The sequence below is a fragment of the Electrophorus electricus genome, chromosome 15, assembly GCF_041902795.1.
Source record: "Electrophorus electricus isolate QZ-2024a chromosome 15, ASM4190279v1, whole genome shotgun sequence".
Lineage (NCBI taxonomy): Eukaryota > Metazoa > Chordata > Actinopteri > Gymnotiformes > Gymnotidae > Electrophorus > Electrophorus electricus.
Genome location: NC_137511.1, coordinates 1,904,390 through 1,923,730, shown reverse-complemented (window position 1 = coordinate 1,923,730; position 19,341 = coordinate 1,904,390). Strand labels below are relative to the sequence as shown.

The 19,341-nt window shown below is 39.9% G+C and overlaps 1 long non-coding RNA gene across 4 annotated transcripts; it reads right to left on the bottom strand.

Moving 5' to 3' along the window:
- Window positions 1–3,394: 3,394 nt before the first annotated feature.
- On the bottom strand, window positions 3,395–17,995 carry LOC113570950 (uncharacterized). 4 transcript variants are annotated; one of them, XR_003409940.3, is made up of 7 exons: window positions 17,871–17,967; window positions 10,390–10,436; window positions 10,073–10,139; window positions 9,412–9,641; window positions 8,587–8,791; window positions 7,915–8,170; window positions 3,395–7,571 (listed from the first exon to the last, which is right to left on the bottom strand). It is a non-coding gene; the product is annotated as an uncharacterized LOC113570950 (long non-coding RNA). The 4 variants fall into 4 exon arrangements; XR_004776853.2 differs by lacking the exon at window positions 17,871–17,967 and adding an exon at window positions 12,592–14,748 and having other exon boundaries at window positions 10,390–10,438; XR_003409941.3 differs by lacking the exon at window positions 10,390–10,436 and having other exon boundaries at window positions 17,871–17,995.
- Between the last annotated feature and the right edge of the window lie 1,346 nt (window positions 17,996–19,341).

Genomic DNA, 19,341 nt, shown 5'->3' with positions numbered 1-19,341 from the left:
CTTACGTGCCGCTCACTACTGCAGGACAACGACAGCCAGACCGCTGAGAGTGCCACCAGCCGGCTGGTAAACAGACGGCTGGTACATTTGCGCAAGATCATCTTGGGGCAAGTATGGTGTGGTAATGACTTAAAGGGACCAGGGAATACCTCCATCCAACCAAAGTAAACACCCTGGTTTCCTTTTCCTTTCAAAAGACTCCAATCCTAAATATTGTTGCGCTGAAATGGTTCATTATAACAAATCCTCCTGGCATCATAAAAGAGAATTTATTGCTGTTTGCGTGCTTTTCCAACTCGACTTTATGGCAGCCTCAAGTGCTCCTCTTATGATCTGCCGAGTGCACGTGAGGTCAGGTAAACCTTGTTCTATAGATTTAGTTTGCCAGTTCCTCTTCAGCAATTTCTGTTCCTCCCATCTAGGCCACACAGTGAGGTAGATACGGGGAGTCTGGACCAGGGACGTCTGTCTGTGACATGGAACGATAAAGTGTGTGTGTGTGTGTGTGTGTGTGTGTGTGTGTGTGTGTGAGTGTGACGGAGAGGCAGACGGAGAGAATGGGAGAGAATACTAATGAATAAAAATGACATAAATCAAAGAGTCCATGTATAAAATTTAAGCATAATTTTTTTCCCAGCCCCACACCCCAATAATAGTTGGAGCTGTAACAAGAACATTTACAAACACCATGACTACATTACAATATCATCTTGAATAGTTACCAACAGTATTTTACATGTATTATTTTAAAATCATAAAGAAACGTTGCTCCGTTTATCTAGATTAAGTCTAATCATAAACGTCACAGTACATCTGTCTTGAATAAGGTTAATATTATTTCTGACTGTAGTAAAAATAGAATAAAGGAAAATTATGCCTCACTTAATCTAGAGGTTTCAGGAATTAAGTATTGATAAATAATCAGATAATCAGAAATATTACAGATTTAATTGGGCTGAAGTGAAAAACTATTTTTTGTTTGCTACAGTGGTTAAGAGGAACATGCTGATAATTTTGAATATTTTGACAAGTTACGTCTTCGGAGACAGTTTTATTCAAAAATTTGAATTTGGGGATTTTTTTTTCATATCTGCTTAGCTTTCATTGTATGTACATTTGTGTATATAATTCAACTTGAAAATTTTACAAAACACACTTTTAATCTGATCCAAGGCACACAGAACACACGTATCAGGGCTCTTGTCCCGATGTAAATGTAAAACAAAACAAAGCAAGTTTCAACATAAAATCTTATGACAAATTTTCTGAGATTTAACTGACTTTAGTTTCAGATTAAAATCTCAGAAACAATTCCAGTTTTACTTTTAAATAAACAATTCCAATGCATTTGTTTTAGGAGTTATAAGAAGGTCAATGCGTATAATTTAAATTATTAATGCATTATTCATTCATAGTCTAGTGAAACTTGATAAACATTTTATAATAATTTAAATTAACATAAACATTAACATACTACAACAAAGAAAACGGCACTACAACGTTTTCCCACTAGGTGGCAGCACAGTGCAAGTCAAAAGTGTGTCAAAGCCCAACGCTATTTCAAGTTCACTTAGCGCGGGGGTACTATTCATGTATACATATATAGTCCTACCGAATAAGAAAAACGCTGGCATACTTAAAATGCCTTTTCATCCATTTTAATGCTGTAACAGATATTAAAATAGAACCATGTCCTCTTTAAAAAAAAAAATTAAAACTTAGTACTTAGTAAATTAAAACTTAGTTGCTCAGCTCTGTTTTCTTGTCTGCAAACTTTATAATCCACTTCAGTGAACTTATAAAGTTCCCAGATATACATACCTAAAAGCTCTACTCAAAGCCGCTCCGCGCCACGCTACCTTCGAGACTAGTAACCTACTGGTCGACATGAACCAACATCCAAGGCACACAGAAGACGCGTATCAGGATTCTTGTCCTGATGTAAATGTAAATGTAAAGATCTTGTCTGTCCTGGCCCAGGTGGAGGAATGGACGTCCACTGTCCGTACAGCTGAGTCACTGGCTGTCTTCAAACCAAGACTGAAGCCTCACCTCTACACTGTGTCACTAAGCACTTGAATATGCATTTAAGAAAAATCTTACGGTCTTCTCTTCCACTCTAGGGTTTTAGCCTCATAGTATTATTAACATCGACCTATCCATTATCACGAGGTTATGGATTTGACAGAGATTCCAAAGTAAGTCTGAACAACGGTGCCTGCCAAATGCTGCAGATGTAGTATGTAAACACTACATAATTAAATGTATCTTTTGGTAAAGAGGTTTATTACCAAGGTGTGAACAAAATAGTGTATGTGTGCAACTAAATGCGCATTGCGGGTGCAAATGGTGTATTTTAAGGAAGGGCATTTACCGTGGCTGGGAATAGAGCGCATCCGAGCGTAACGGTGCTTTTGCTTGTGGAACGGGGGTGCGGTGGGGGCAGGTCGAGGTTAATCCGTTCCTGCACAGGCACAAGAATGTCGTGTAATCACATACAAACCTCGTCCTTCCGTCCCACTCGGTGTGCGTTTCTCAGTCCCGTGCCTTAGCTGCAGCCCTGCCGGACTCTTACGTAATTCCCCCACCACGCAGTGGGAAGGTGCACGCTGTGGCGGCTGCGCGGTGCTCCAGATATCTACTGCCCCTACTCTACCGATCAGGCGCTGTTTTACACCTTCACACAGACTGGCCCCCTTTAAAGCATTTAAACAGCAGCATAAAGTGCTACTATGCTTAGATAACTGTCATTTTGTGATTTACCAACACCGTCGTTCTCAAACACTCAGGCTACTCTTCATAGTTTGATATAAATACTGAGCTTTTACACACCATGGCGACTCACTGCCTCTTTCACTGTCCTCTCGCGTCATGTTTTATCCAGCAGCTTCTCCTAATTACTAATGTAAAGACTTTCGGTTGTGCTGTTCATTGAGATCTAATCGAGAGGTCTGGTGGCGGAGTTAACCTTGGAACAGTCTTGCTTCTCTTATCCTGTTTGGTACCTCAGTATAGTTTAATGGGCACGTTTCTCAAACATAGGATTTATGGGTGCATGTTTATAGCCAGGGAGATTATTGAAAGGCTCTTGGGTTTAATGTTTAACACAGGGCTGCTGTGGGGAAGCTGTACTTTGACAGACATGTAAAAACGAAAGTCCAAAGAAAATACTGCATTTATTTTTAAGACACTTATGTAATGCTTGGTATACTTTACCAACAACATGGTAGCTAGATATGGATAAATGTAATTTATGGATATTTAAAATGTATTTTGTGTTATGAATTTCTATCGAACAGTACAGCTGGCTTCGCCTTCTGTGACTAGCCCAGCCGTCAGTGAGCTATTTAAGAAGTGGCCCTGCTATATGGAGAAGATCTTTGCTTAGGTTTCAACTGGGCCATTTTGTTGTTTGTTAGCATGGAATAATTTGCTCATCACCAGTGTGGTGAAGCCTATTAAATCTTCAATTTCTCTACTCACCCACCAACGCACAGTCTCGTGGCCTCTGCGTCTGCAGGGCAGGTTCTTCAGAGAGCTGCCTTGAAGTCTGATTTACACATGAGCACATATGGCAGGTGAAAAGGTGAACTCTGATGGAGAAAGCGTCAGCAGAGCGGAGCCGGTTCTGTCATAAACGGGTACAGTCGTAACTGTAGCAGTGACAGCATCAGATACATCTTAATAAATCATATTGAATTTAATTTTGTGCTATAGATGAAAATAACCCACCTGCAGATGGTGTTCAACCTGTAAATAACACAACTTATATATAAAGCATTACTCTTGATTTAAAAGTTTGTAAAGTGAGTGGAATGCCCTCTGGGCAAAAGATGCAGGGTGTTGATGGAGTCTCAGCAACCAAATTCCTTAAACTGACTGGGCTGGGCTTTCTCTTCCTTTTCAATTTACTGGCTGATCTGGGACTGATGAATGTCAACTGAGAGGTTTATGAAAGCTGTTTTTTATTTGTTGTGTTTTTCATTACTTAAAAAATATTAGAAATATTAACAGAGACCAAGGTCACAGGCACAGCAAGGACATATCAATTGTACAGAACAGAGTTGAGATTAATTTGAAATATTACATATCCAAAAGGCAGCTTTGTCATTTGGAGTTTGAAAAATCTCTGCACATGCTTATATGTATATGATGTGCTGTATAAATATGTGTTTTAAAAAACTAGTAACATGGGCTTAAATAGCTTGATGTGAGGTGGTGCTTTGAGTAAAATACACATCCTGTAATTTTCTGCTCTGTATATGTGTGTGACACAGAGAAACCCCCTTTTGTAAAAGTCAAGAGTTTCAAAAAATACTTTTTGAGAAAATGGTATTAGCTCAGCATTCTACAAATGTTTCAGGGGAGAGAAGGAGGCAAAGATAAAGAAAAACAGAGAGCATGCGAGCGCACGAGAGAGAGAGAGAGAGAGAGAGAGAGAGAAAGAGAGAGAGAGAGAGAGAGAGAGAGAGAGAGAGAGAAGAGGAGTCATATTGCCTGCTCCACTGCAGTAGCTCTCCCTGCTGAACCTAGGCCAGGAAAACTGTGCTTCGGTACATTGTGTACAATCCAGGCCTTGAGTGAGACACAAGGAACATATGGCTGAGCTGTCAGAGAGCTGGGACACGGGAGCTCACCTCAGATCCTGGAGCCCCCCAGCTAGGGCAGCCACTGTCTGAGCGGCGCAGCCTCCTCTGTACCGACGGAAGCCATTACACGCCTGCCTCTGAGCTCCGCCCCTCATCATGACATCACTAGACGAGACCTTGTGCCTGCTGACAGCGCAGAGACACCGTAGGGCACAAAGCACTTAATCCAGTGCAGGAAACAGACCTGCCCACAACATGCCAACATGAATAATAAAACTCCTCAACCACTTCCTTAGAAAGTGAGGAAACTGCTACAGAAAATGTACTGGTGAAATATGGAAGAGAAGCCTGTGTTAGTCACGCAAGAGTCACGACTGTGTGTTTGTCCTCTCATAGGTGACAGCAGTGTCTTTTGAACTTTGTTCCAGACAAGGCTAACTGCCCTCTGTCTCTCTGTTTAGTTCTCGCCGTGCAGAGATAAGGTGCCATTCATTCTGGTGACAGAGTTAAGCGATGAACACATCATCTGCGCTGACATCAGTAAGACCCAGAGGAAGCAGTACCACATGAATAATGCAGTACTCTTCATTACAGAAGGACACAATATTGTATTAATATAGATTTTAGGCCACCACAATGTCATATATAATATAATGAAACCACCCAAATAAAATACTCTCTTTTAAATGATATAACATTATGTTAAAGTGAGAGGACATAGATGATGTATGTTTATATTTTAAATGTGCAGTTAAAGGTGGAAAAGAGATACAAAAACTTTGCTTGCGGTGCTGCTTGTTTTCAACCGTGATGAAACAATCCTATTTAATTTTCCTCTCAGCTATATTCTGTTTGTTTTTGTGTGTGTGTGTGTGTGTGTGTGTGTGTGTGTGTGTTGTGATTGTGCTAAGGGTACCATGCACCCAGGGAAGAGTACAGCTGATATGGATGAGTCACTCTCCCTCTGTTACCACACTCCTCTATTTTTGGAGTGTATCTCTAAGCTTATAGAAAAACACCACAAAAAAAGATTGATGCATGTAGGCCGTCACACCTTCTCTCTTCACAAAAGCCTAACGTCACACATATACGCTTTGATGTCACATACTGATGTATGGAATTACTTAAATTTGATAGAGTAACATTAGAAACTGCCCATTGTGGCCACATCATGGCATATACTTCACCGTGCCCACTCAACATCTAAATTAAATCCTTCATTAATAATTTATTCAAAAAATCACATAAGTTCTTCAGAAACTAATTACAATCTGTCCACCATACACTTTTCTGAGGGATTCGGGAAGCAAGTTTTGTAAGATTTCTAAACTAGCAAATGACTCCTGATTTAAGCCTGGCCTACTGCCAATGTTATTACGGGGTAATCACTGTGGCAGGTAGATTTGTCCCACTGCTTCATCTCAAACGCTTCCAGCTGATTTGCGTCTACCTGCACAGAGAGCGGGACTGTGTTAGCCAACTGACCTGGCACTGAGGTGAGATGGGAAAGGCTGTTTATCACTGTGCCTCATTTCTGGACTTGTTGTGAGTCTTGTGAATCTTTATCACACAGACCTACAGACCTTCTCTAATAGACACATACCAGACCAGTGGCTTTTTCGAATGTAAATGTATTCCATATACTTTGAGTCTATTCCCTAAAATGGCACATAGAGGGGAGGGGCTTTATTCAGCCATGAACGTTCACTGAGACACAGAGAAAAAAGTGATATACCGAGGGAGTTACACACTGTGCAGCATGGTTCTGGTGATGGAATTCCATACCTCTAGCTATCATGCCACTGCGATCTCTCTGGACTTTGTGTGTTTGACTCTGAATGCATTACTAAGTTCATGTCCTTATCTGTGTGAAAGCACAGAGCTACCAATCTACACTCCTGCTGACCTTGAAAAGGATCTAGATGTAGAGCCTCTTAGCCCGTCAGACCTAAAGTCGTCCATTATCACAGAGCAGTGTTAGCCAGGAGGGAAGCAGGGGAATTAAGCCCAGTGAACTGAAAGTAATGTGATAGGACCGATAATCACCCTAAGACAGTTAGCGCATTGGCTTTCGGTGTTGGCCATGTCTCTACCTCAGTCTCACACACACACACACACACACACACACACACACACACACACACACACACACACACACACACACACACACACACACACACACACACACACACACCTGACCTCTTTATCTCATCTTCAAACATGGGACAGGCTTTTATGATTGGCACCGTCGAGTTGGAGGTGAAAGAGTGTGATAATAACACAACACTTGCTGCCTTCACAAGTCAATGATTTCTTTTTGGATTATGCAGAATTTACATCGTGTTGTTAACTAGGCTTAGCAACCAAAGCTTCCTTCCTTCCCTAATAGCTTTCTTGGCTGATGTTAAATGAGTAGAAGGTAATACAGACAATATGCATGTGGCTGCAGAAAACAGAGCAGTGTGCTCTAGTGCTGGGGGGGATGAGGGGAAGGTTGGGGGTGCTGCACCAAAGCCTTTCTTATCTTGGGGATCAAGGTAACGAGGTTGCACTTCAGCAATGCTTCTGAGCCTGTCTGACAGCAGAAACAGAAACACTAATTTACTGTATTTTAAAAACTCAGGAAATACTTTCTGTATATATTTTCTTTTATGTTCTTTTGAATAAGATTTAATTTTAAAGGTTGCTTTTTTTCGTGTGTAAGCCTTCACACATGCATTTGACACTTTAGTAAGATTGTTAAAAGGAAAGCTAAAAAAAACTAACTCCGTTTGTGACATCACAGAGGACACTGTAGCACTGCGTTACATGGACAGTGCTGACGGGAAAAAATGATGTAACATTCGTATTTCTGAGGGTCATTTCAGGACGTATTTGTTCCGTCTCCACAATGGGCTGCTGTGAGAGGCAGGCAACCCTTATGCTTGCATAGGACTGCAGGGATGTGCAGCTAGCCAGTCATTCCTCAGATAAGGACTCTGCCTGAAAACAACCAGTTTGCTTTCAGCTCAAACAAGCAAAAATATTTTCAACCTGTGCATACATGGTGCTGTAATTCTTTGGTGATATTGCATATTTTTGTATGCGCACTAGTGCACTGGATTAATCACAAATATTTTCAGATCTTCATACTACACTTTATTATTGCAAAGTATTTACTTCAATATTATTACAAATATTTAAATATTACTATTATTTAAATATGAAATATTAAGTCCTGATAAAAACTAAGTTTTTAAATATATGCCTTAGTTTACCCCTCAGTGGACATTTACTGTGTGTGTGTGTGTATACACTTTAGCATTTACATGTTATGCCTGCTTACTTGATGTGTGCTTCCAGGGAGCAGAGTGATTAATAGCCAGTTTTGCATTTAGATTGCATTCGGTCTGAACCCTGGTCCACAGCAGCAGCGAGACGTCAGAGCCTCTCCATTACAAGCAAGGCTTTCCGAGCTTTAGCAGTCGGTGCAGTGAGATATTACATAAGGCGATCCCAGGACTGCATCCCTGTTTGGGGATTTATACAAGCCGCTGAAAAGGGAGGGTGAGAGGTTATCTAATCCTTGGCCTCCAGAGGAGCTGAGGAAGATGAGGTGGTGAAGCAAGACAAACAGCAAAATTTTAAGATCTTACTCCTCATTGCAGGTTCACTATGGGAATTTTTATGAAAGACATTTCAGTATTTACTTTAGGTATAGAGTATTGCTATAGTATAGCTATAATAATATTGTATAGCATACATTTTATATAATATATTAGTAGATGCATATGAATATTATACTGTAATAAATTTATATTACAATTTACTATTGATATTAAATATTACTGATAATAAAATCTATCATAATCCATTATTTATTTTCAATATCATTATATATATATATATATATATATATATATATATATATATATATATATATATATATATATATAATTTCACTAATATATATCATTTCTATAACATATCATCATATATATGTCACAAATCTTATTACCATCAATATTTTATTCTGGTGCTCTCCTGTCATCACTACAATAAAACCGGGGCTCTCCTTCTTTTGAGCCACATTAGGACTGCCATCGCTTCTTGACATCGAACAGTGCAGTTTATTATTTGGAAGGCATTCTCAGCTCCCAGAGAAGGTGTGTTTGAAATAACGAATGCTTGAAGGCCTCGGACAGGAGCACATAGATCAGGATCTGTTCACATGGGGCAGAAATTATTTTTTTATTCATCAGTGCAATGTTCTACCTCTAGGCAAAAAACCTAAGTGTACTCCATGAATCTGCCCACCCTTATATCTCCTTAATACTAGTAACATGAATTCTACCAAATGTGAATACTATTTTTCAAATAATATTTGACTTAAGGGAGTTTCTTTTATAGTTTATTAGATGGTCTTTAAAATGTAGAGGGTCTTTAAAAATCTGTGAACCGCACTGCCAGAAAAAAAAAAACATTCTCATGTTCTGTGCAGCAACCCATTCTTTTCATTTCATTTGTAAATACTTTTCCATCTTGTGGTGGATATTTACAATAACTTCCCTTTGGGAGAAAAGTTCAAATCAACTTAAAAATAACTCAGACCTCGAGAACAACTTTCTGACAGAAGGATTTTGGAAATTCTTAAATCATTCAGGACATCAACAGATGAATGAAAATAATGTACTAGAACTTCACCGCTGCATACGTTTAAACCCAAAACAACCATTTTCCTTCCAATATCTTATTCTCATAATGAAATATAGAAATTAATGCAAATTAATTCAGAGGAAAAAAAAAAAAGTTTCTTCACAGTAATAAATTAATTCTTGCTCACATTTCCTCAGCATGCTGCAGCCGAATGTTACTCTTTAACTCTCTCCAGCACACACACACACACGGACTAGTAGGCCCATGGGTAATGTTTTCCAAGAGAGGGTCACTGATGCCAGGCTCCCTGGGGAAATGGCTCTCTATAAATAGCAGCTGATGCGTTTGTGATGTAGCCCTTTCCATGTTTGGAGCCTCTGGGGAAGTGGATGTGTGGATGCCAGGCTGAACACCACGCTGTACATGCAGCAGACGCAGCAGAGGTAATGGAGGGAGCAAGAGAAGATGGACAAGCAATCAAAAATCATGAATCTCTGCTAGATTTTCAAAAGGAAGTCCTGACTCAATATTGCATTTTCAAAAAAATGTCCTGAATGTTTGCTACATATTCTGTATATGTGCTGCTAAACTGAGCAAGCACTGGAGAATTATAACAAACACTGAGGAGTAAATTATATAAATAGATTTATATCAAGTATGTAATTATCAATCATGTATCTGAGTTGAGAATTTTAGCATTCGTGAATCAATGTCCCTCTAACTTTATGTATATTACATCTGAAAAGAACTGTGAGCTCAACATTTAAAAGGTAATTCATATAAAGCAAGTGATCTGTTTTTCAAAGATAAGGTGCAGGTGAGGGCACCGTGGAGCCTGCAGTGCTCACCATCCCACATCATCAGGGTCTGTTTAAACTCTGGACCAATTCTTCACTCAGTGAGCTGACCACGGTCCTGGTGAGAGGACAACACACAGGACGTGACAATGCTGTTCTCATAAAAGTATTTTAATGCCAGTTTAGATCTAGTGTACCGACTTATCCTGGTGCCCTTAAGTTGAACTCCAGTGCACATGACATAAAGTGTTGATGAGCACATCGGAGAGGGATATAGAGGGGTTGTGGCTTAGAGTGAGAGAGTGCTGTAAATTGGGAGTGCGGGACGTCATCTTAAAATAATCTGGAATGAGATGGAGCAGACTTACCTGAAAAACCAGAGTCACCTCTTATGTATTCCCCATCTCCCAGGCACCTCTCATGCACACACACACATACACACACACACACACACAAAACACTTATACTTATGACTAATTATTTCGGACTAATTAATATCAAGGTTCTTAAAAGTGTAGTGTTGTCACAGCTGTGTTTTGCAAGGGCAGTCTAAAGTTTACGACCTCGTCCCAATTCAACAAAGCACACAAATTCCTCAAGGCTCAGTATGCAAGGAGCATCGTTCATTCAGCATCAGTAAAAACATTTGCATTTTGTTTTTCACATCCTAGAAGGGCACTCACTCTTGGCTTGTTGTCGTATACCAGTTTGTTTGTTTTTCCTCTGAAAGATGAATTGCTGGAACTAGTAAAGTATACATTTCATGAAAATGTTTCCTGAGCTGTGATTCTGCTCTGCTTTTACTTGCCACTGCACCATTCCTGCTACCCCAAAGGAATGCAAGCTCAGCCTCCGTGATATTTGCATTTCATTGTCAGCGTACCCCTCGCACACCCTGCATGCTGTACCACGCCGTTTAGTGTGGCCTCTCTCCGGGAAAACAAACGGGACTTAGTGGAACTTCTCTTTATTACAGAAACAGCCCAGATTCATTAATTACAGCAATGTGAACATGTGAACAAATGTGAACAGAACAAAAGAGAAGTGAACTGTTGTTTGTGTGTGTGTGTGTGTGTGTGTGTGTGTAGCAGGGGGGTGGGGGTGGCTAGGTTTTTTTTTTTTCAAATATTTCTTTGTTACCTCTCAAAATAAGAAGACTATCATGCACCAGTGGTGTACTGATGATTGGCTATCATGCACCAGTGGTGTAATGATGATGATTGACTATCATGCACCAGTGGTGTACTGATGATTGGCTATCATGCACCAGTGGTGTACTGATGATTGGCTATCATGCACCAGTGGTGTAATGATGATTGACTATCATGCACCAGTGGTGTACTGATGATTGGCTATCATGCACCAGTGGTGTAATGATGATTGACTATCATGCACCAGTGGTGTACTGATGATTGGCTATCATGCACCAGTGGTGTACTGATGATTGACTATCATGCACCAGTGGTGTACTGATGATTGGCTATCATGCACCAGTGGTGTACTGATGATTGACTATCATGCACCAGTGGTGTACTGATGATTGGCTATCATGCACCAGTGGTGTAATGATGATTGACTATCATGCACCAGTGGTGTACTGATGATTGGCTATCATACACCAGTGGTGTAATGATGATTGGCTACCATGCACCAGTGGTGTACTGATGATTGACTATCATGCACCAGTGGTGTAATGATAATTGGCTATCATGCACCAGTGGTGTACTGATGATTGGCTATCATGCACCAGTGGTGTACTGATGATTGACTATCATGCACCAGTGGTGTAATGATGATTGGCTACCATGCACCAGTGGTGTAATGATGATTGGCTATCATGCATCAGTGGTGTATTGATAATTGGCTATCATGCACCAGTGGTGTAATGATGATTGACTTTCATGCACCAGTGGTGTACTGATGACTGACTATAATGCACCAGTGGTGTAATGATGATTGGCTATCATGCACCAGTGTCGTACTGTGGATTGGCTATCATGCACCAGACACTGCATATCTCTAGGGACAGTCTCCCTTGTCCTGTGTTTTGATCCAGGCTTATAAAGACATTAGCCCAGTTTAACGTCTTTGTGATGGAGGCCCCTGGAATAGTGGGTCCGGTTCAGGTGCATGATACATGGAGTAATGGGTGAATGGAACATTCCATCTCACTCAAACTCTCTGGTTACTATCAGTAGTGAGGTAAGAAACCAGACCCCTGCAGCCAGCATCCACTCCACTAAAGCATAAGCTTTCTTGAAAATCCAGAGTCAAACTGGGACTTGTTATTGCTTGTGGGTGTCCTACGCCTTCATTATACATTCAGCTCATTATCACGCCATTGCCATTCTCACAACAAATAATCTGATTATTATATAGGTGTCCCACAGACTTGTCACAATTAGGCTACTAACAACATGCAGTTCTGTTTAAATATAAACAATATGTACCCCATGATCATAATTAAAATAACTATGCTGGTAAGCAGAATGAGTAACCACCTTAATTGCAATGTCACACTAACAAAGCTAAGGAACCTTTCTTTCAAAATCTGCTCTCCAGCAACCAACCTTCAGATTGTTTATCGATTTGGTTTACAGCTGAGAAGTCTTCCTCGCTCTGTCTCAGTGGGCCTCTACCTTCTCCGCGCACACGTCCTCTCCTCTTTCTGACTTGTTTACCTCCGCTGGAGTCGGTAAAGGGTCACCTGGTCCCATTGGGCTCTCCATTATCCAGTAGTGAGGAGAGCGAAGCAGGCAGCCTGGCCTGCACTCCAGTGACTGTCACCCGTAGTGTCTCTGTCATCTCGGGCAACATGAGATGGAATTATTATGACCTGAAATCTGATCACATGCAGTAGTGCCTGACATACAAGGTGGAGATAAGGTAATTATGTTTCAAAGTAGCTATGGGATTCCCAGGGAAACAGGTCAACTGGGATTTAAGGCTACATTTAGACAGGTGGTCAGGGCAGTTTCCTTCCATATATCAACACTTTTGAATTTTCCTAAAGTCAGTAATATTAAGGAATATCTGTCCTTCCATCACAGTATGGAAAGTATTCACATTATGACAACCATTAAAGCAAATAATTTGTATTTCTAGTATAAGCACAAGATCAGATACGATAATAAGGAAAGACCTGTGTGTTCCCAGAATTCTACTGTGCCATTTAAACATATGCTATGTGCCAGACACATAGTGCATTAATGTCAAAGTCCTCTATACCTTCTCTCTGTTGTCTTTCAGTTTAACCCTTTGCTAGTATCTTGGGAGGGATTAGATCTATGCCAAGGGTCCATATGCAATATGCAATCTCTGGCAATTGCAAGAAGGCAAGGTCAACAGATGACTGTTCAATGCACTGCAGTACTGGTCATGCTAACAGAACACCAGCCACACAGAATATTAACTCAGTCAGTGTAATAATAATCTCCTATTAAATGTTTTGCATTTCTCATCTCTTGAAGCTCAATGCTCTGAAAAGGACTGTTGAAGAAAAACCTTCACCCATTCCTGCCTTAGTTTTGGGTCCAGTCCTTCAGATTCTTTAGATTTTGGTTCTTTATGTTCTGAATAAACTTAAGCATTAAAGGCTTCAAATCCTTAAGCATGCACTGAGAAGAAACTATTTCAGGGATATTTTGACAGTTTTTCCATCTCAAAATATGCTTCAGTTTATAATGTGTTATATGCTAAATGCCCTCATCAGATGTAACTCTTCTGTAAAACTACAGTCATACATGTAAAAGACCCCACACCTTGTATCGTGTTGACTTTTCTCTATATTTTATAATACATGTGAAATTTAAAATCCTGACCTATTGAAGCTATTGTTTCAAATGTTACCAGACAAAATCTACTTTTAAAATGCTACTCATCTCTAAACAAAGGACTTGCCTACTGTTAGTCTTCTAAAAGAGTACACAGGCTACCATTAAGCAGCCTATATTCACACTGTTAACTCGTTTCCCTGTCTCACATAATGCTAATGCGCACTACTCCAGCCTTGTGCTTAAGGAAAGCGATCATTAATCTCGCCCTGGAGCAGGTCCCACGCAGTAACAGCACTATAGCCTTTGCAGAGTTTTTTCCATCGTGCTAACTTCTGTGCAACCCATGCAGAAAGGTTCCTTGGTAGTGTCAGGCTTGACTGACTAATCTCCGGTCAGACCATCCAATGTATTGCGCCACACCACGATGGCGGGGATGGTTAGTATTCTCTTGTCCCCGGATACAGCCGAACAGCCGTGACCCTAGCAGAAAAAAAGGTTGTTGAATAGTGGAGCTTAGCCTGTAATTCATCCTGCTTGAGTGGTTGCCAGGTACTCCGCTAGCTTTCTCACACAGCCTGGGACACAGGGCACAGTACAGGAAAAACTCTCGGCCCTAAACACTAAGTGTTTCTCATTCTAGACACGAGGGAAGTAGCCAGCACAGACAGACACACACATACACACAGACACCCACACACACGCTAAAAGATCTTGTTCTGGACTCCACTCGAGTCAGTTCAATACAATCCTCTCTTGCCCTAGCTTCAAACATTGATCACAGCAGTACTGCACATTGAATGTTGTACAGATACAATACATAAGCAGGACTAACGTGATTCTAAGAAAGAAATTACTTATTATTAGAATCAGATCTTTTAAAGATTTGTGAAATGCATCATTCTGTGAAAGGTAGAAAACCATTAAAGGATTATCATTTGTACCATTAGAATTGCTTGTGAACAAAATCTAATACACTTAACTCACACTTTATGCTTTGCTTGCTGTAATTCATCTGCAACTGAGTCATTAGCTCTTGTCATATGTTCATACATGGCTTCCTATTTCACAGGGGTATAAATATGAGGTGACACACACACCATTCTCTCTTACTCAATTGTCATTTTGAGGAAGGACAGGAAAATAAAAAAGAAATGAGACAAAATGTTCTTGACCTTCAGGTAAGTGCCATAAAATGGCCACGTATTTAGGAGCCCTTTCTATTGTCAGCTTAAGTAATGGTAGGGTTGATAAAGCTGCATCTTGGAGAATGCCTTTGTATTTTTACACATTTGGAAAGGTAGTTTAGGATGGAGGCAAACCAGCTCAAGGACTGTCACCATGTCTCCAAAACTCAGATATGACCCCACCTGCATACCAAGTTATTTGAAGGGCTTATTAAAAGCAAGACTGTACACTTATCGATGAAAGTGTCTGGCGTGTTTATTGCTGATGTCCCTGGTACTTGGGAACTGGATTCCATGGTCAGATCATACCTTAACAGCATTTTTATAACTATCAGATAGTTATCATATGAAACTTTTGGTAATTGTGATATAATTACATTTTTTATATTTCTGTGCTATGGTATCCCAATGAGACTTATCTATGGAAAACATTTGTACGTCTGTATATCAGAAAAGCAGAGATGTATCTGAGAAGGGCCAAAGGATTTCAAAACTCTATAATTGTATCTTTTCAGATGCTTCCCAACACCCAAATGGCATTTAGTGAGTATGTATATCTGCAATACAATGCACAGACCCAGATTACTGTGGATTACATCATTTTGCAGTCTGTCTGAGGCAATTGATGCTCAAACTGAAATTACAGAAATATTGCAGACTGGAGTATTTTATGGAGGGATGATTAATCTAAATTAGAGAACTTTGTACAGGTATTTTTTTTGTAAGTCAAAAGTCCTCTCTGAACACCTTGCAGTGTGTTTCCAGTTCTGTAGCCAAATCTTTTAAAAATGTGGTATAATTTAGAAACATTTGGAATGTTTGTGGATAGCTACATATAATTTTGATTAATGCCTCTCTAGATCAGTACCTCTCTACTGTACTACGTTCACACTCATACTCTATCCTCTCTACTATACTAAGTTCAAACTCATTCTCTATCCTCTCTACTATACTAAGTTCAAACTCATTCTCTATCCTCTCTAATATACTATGTTCACACTCATACTCTATCCTCTCTACTATACTAAGTTCACACTCATTCTATATCCTCTCTACTATACTAAGTTCACACTCATTCTCTATCCTCTCTACTGTACTATGTTCACACTCATTCTTTATCCTCTCTACTGTACTAAGTTCACACTCATACTCTATCCTCTCTACTATACTAAGTTCACACTCATACTCTATCCTCTCTACTATACTAAGTTCAAACTCATACTCTATCCTCTCTACTGTACTAAGTTCACACTCATACTCTATCCTTTCTACTGTACTTAGTTCACACTCATTCTCTATCCTCTCTACTGTACTAAGTTCACACTCATTCTCTATCCTCTCTACTGTACTAAGTTCACACTCATTCTCTATCCTCTCTACCGTACTAAGTTCACACTCATTCTCTATCCTCTCTACTGTACTAAGTTCACACTCATTCTCTATCCTCTCTACTGTACTAAGTTCACACTCATTCTCTATCCTCTCTACTGTACTAAGTTCACACTCATACTCTATCCTCTCTACTGTACTAAGTTCATGCTCATACTTTGTGCTCTTTTAAATGAAAACTAACAAGATCATTCATACCAGACAACAAGATCTCCCGCAGCAGCAAACGCTTGTATGGAATACAACAGCATGCTAATGTTACAAACCTTTCTTCAAAATTCCCATGGCTTTTGAAAATATACAATTAAATTAAATTGGTGTTCTCCAAAAGATAATATACACACAAACACAGAACAAAGCAAAGGACATGTTTGTGTTTTCTTATTCAATTCACTGTATGAGCAACAATTACTATTATTGGCATGAGTGATTCACAAGGAAATGTAATAAAATGCCTGCCAAGGTGTGAATCTAACCCTGCCAGTATCATGGTTATATTGTTATCATTGTTATGCAAGTGCACTTGTAAAGAATTTGAAAGGCCATTGCATTAAATGTAAGAAATGCCCAGCATATCACGAGGAACACGATGTGACTGGAACTGTATTGAAGCTGGAACATTTTTACCAAGAAAATGTGATTTATTTATTTTTTTTGATTATGTGAGAGAATAAGAAACACAGGCTTGCACTGGTATGTGTCAATCTTCAGATGATACTTCCTCATAGACTTTTACTGCTCCTTCCACTCTGATGTTAGTACATGCTCCAAGTGTGACAAAGGTTGTTCCATTTTACCACAGCTTTTACTGAAAATCACATATTGTATTCAGTGTGCCTTTTTGCTGAATAATTTAGACTGGGGAGAGTTCCTTTGATTGCTACCTACCTCAGTGGACTTAAATCTGACACTGCATATGTGAAGCGTCTAGTCTACTTGCTTTATAGACACAATCATCCCAACCAGAAATATGGGATGAAATTTTATGCTTTTGTCCTAAGATTTAAGGAAGCACATTTTTTGACCAGTTTCTCCAGTCAACTGACATCAGTCATGAGACCAGAGGTTATGAGCAGTTTGGTTTCCATACAGCGTTGAAGTGATAGATGTTTCCCTATATGTCACAGCCCATTTGACAAGGATTCTACTGGCTTGAATCACAGAGTAATTCTTTAGCTGTGACATGTGGGGTGTTTCCTCATAACTCCTTTTCAATGTGTGCGAGCACGTGTGCTGACAATGGCTTGCAACAGCCCTTTAGCAAAGTCTCAGAGCTCCTACCAAATTACCAAAACCAAAAGAAAGGCTTAGCATGTCGTGGGAGAGGGCATGCAGCGTGTGCATTCAAATGACTGGGCCATCATAAGGGACAGCGTAACAAAAGACGTTCTGATTAGAGGGTTTAGTTTTATCCTAGTGAAATCTAATATGCGTCAAGTACTCAGCAGGGTAGGGGTCAAGCAGTTAGGTTCTATTTCCATGTAGTCAGGGCTACCTTACCTTACATAGGCAAAACAATTAAGTTCCAGCAGGCTCTCTGTGGCCAAAACAAATGGCTGTCTTATCTCTCCAGGGCAGAGGCAGCTAGATTAGAGGAGAAACTGTGTTGCAGCTTCCTATTATAAGAGCAGAGGTTTATGGGTGAGCGCTGCAGGGAGCCAGCCGAGATTAAATTACACAGGGCCGGGAACATCAAATACTTCAGGGACCAAGGGAGGGGAATGGTCTCTGTTGCCAGTGATACTCTCCAAAGAGGGAGGCACGACAATGCCAAACAAAATCCATCAATACCGCATGTGCTCGGGCCCGAGTCCTACATAGCAGCAAGTCATTCACAGCGCAAAAGGTTTCACCACAATAGAATCACTCATCCATACTGGAAGCTTAAGCCCTGGCACTGTGTACTGTGTGTGCTGCGAATGACGATGGGGTCATAAAAAAGACCGTTTTCAGAGAGTCGGTGCATAAACTTTTTTCGTCATGTCACTTCAGCTTCGAGTCATCTGTGGCATTGAAAGAAGACGTGTTTTGGGAGGGTCATTGTTTGAGGGTCGTAGTATTGTCATGACCATAAAAGGGTGTGTAACATGTAAAAAGGTCTTTGTGATAACTGCAATCAGGAATGCTATATCAGCTTCAATTAACCTCCAACACTACAGCATGCTGACACCCCTGTGAGAAACATTGTCTTGCTCATTGAAAAAATAGAAGTGTGACTAAATATGTCATGTGACATACAACACCTGAAGTGATTACAAAAGAGTCCATGTATGGCAAGCCCAGAAAAGCTAAAAATAGTTCTCTGAGATGGTCGTTCTTCAGCTTGTTCAACTTGAATTTCAACCTCTATGTAGATACCAAGGATTTTTGCATGCATGCTTTACAAGTGCTTAGCTCCACCTTGTTTCATAGAGTTTTCAAACCCTAATATATAAGCCAGCAAGTTCTTTGTAGACAAGTAACAAAGAGACCTTCCTATGTTTGATATGCCTACAGTTTGATATGCAAATTGGTATTAAATTCAGTTTGACACTGACATAGCTCATGAGAGTATAACTGTTGGATCACACATGAAATGGCAAACCCAGTGCTAACTGAAGTCTGGGATCCAAACTACCATAATGCATTGTACTGTATATTGTGGACTGAAATCAAGAAACTAACATCAACTATGTCTTACAAATGAATAGTATACATGCCTTTTATGCCTTTCATCAGGGGATTCTGAAGGGAAAGTACAGATGACCCTTAATATTTGCACTCCACATTTGTGAACTCAGTTATTATTTGCGAATTTGGTTATTTCAGGTTTGCCGTCAATAATTAAATGAGTTTCTGGTGGGAGATTTGCAGTGTATTGCAAAAAAATCACAGATATGTAAATAAAACTTTAAAAGTAGTAAATCATAGAGTCAAATATCTATATTATTAATATAATATAAAAATATTTATATTCTTAATATAATTGTTG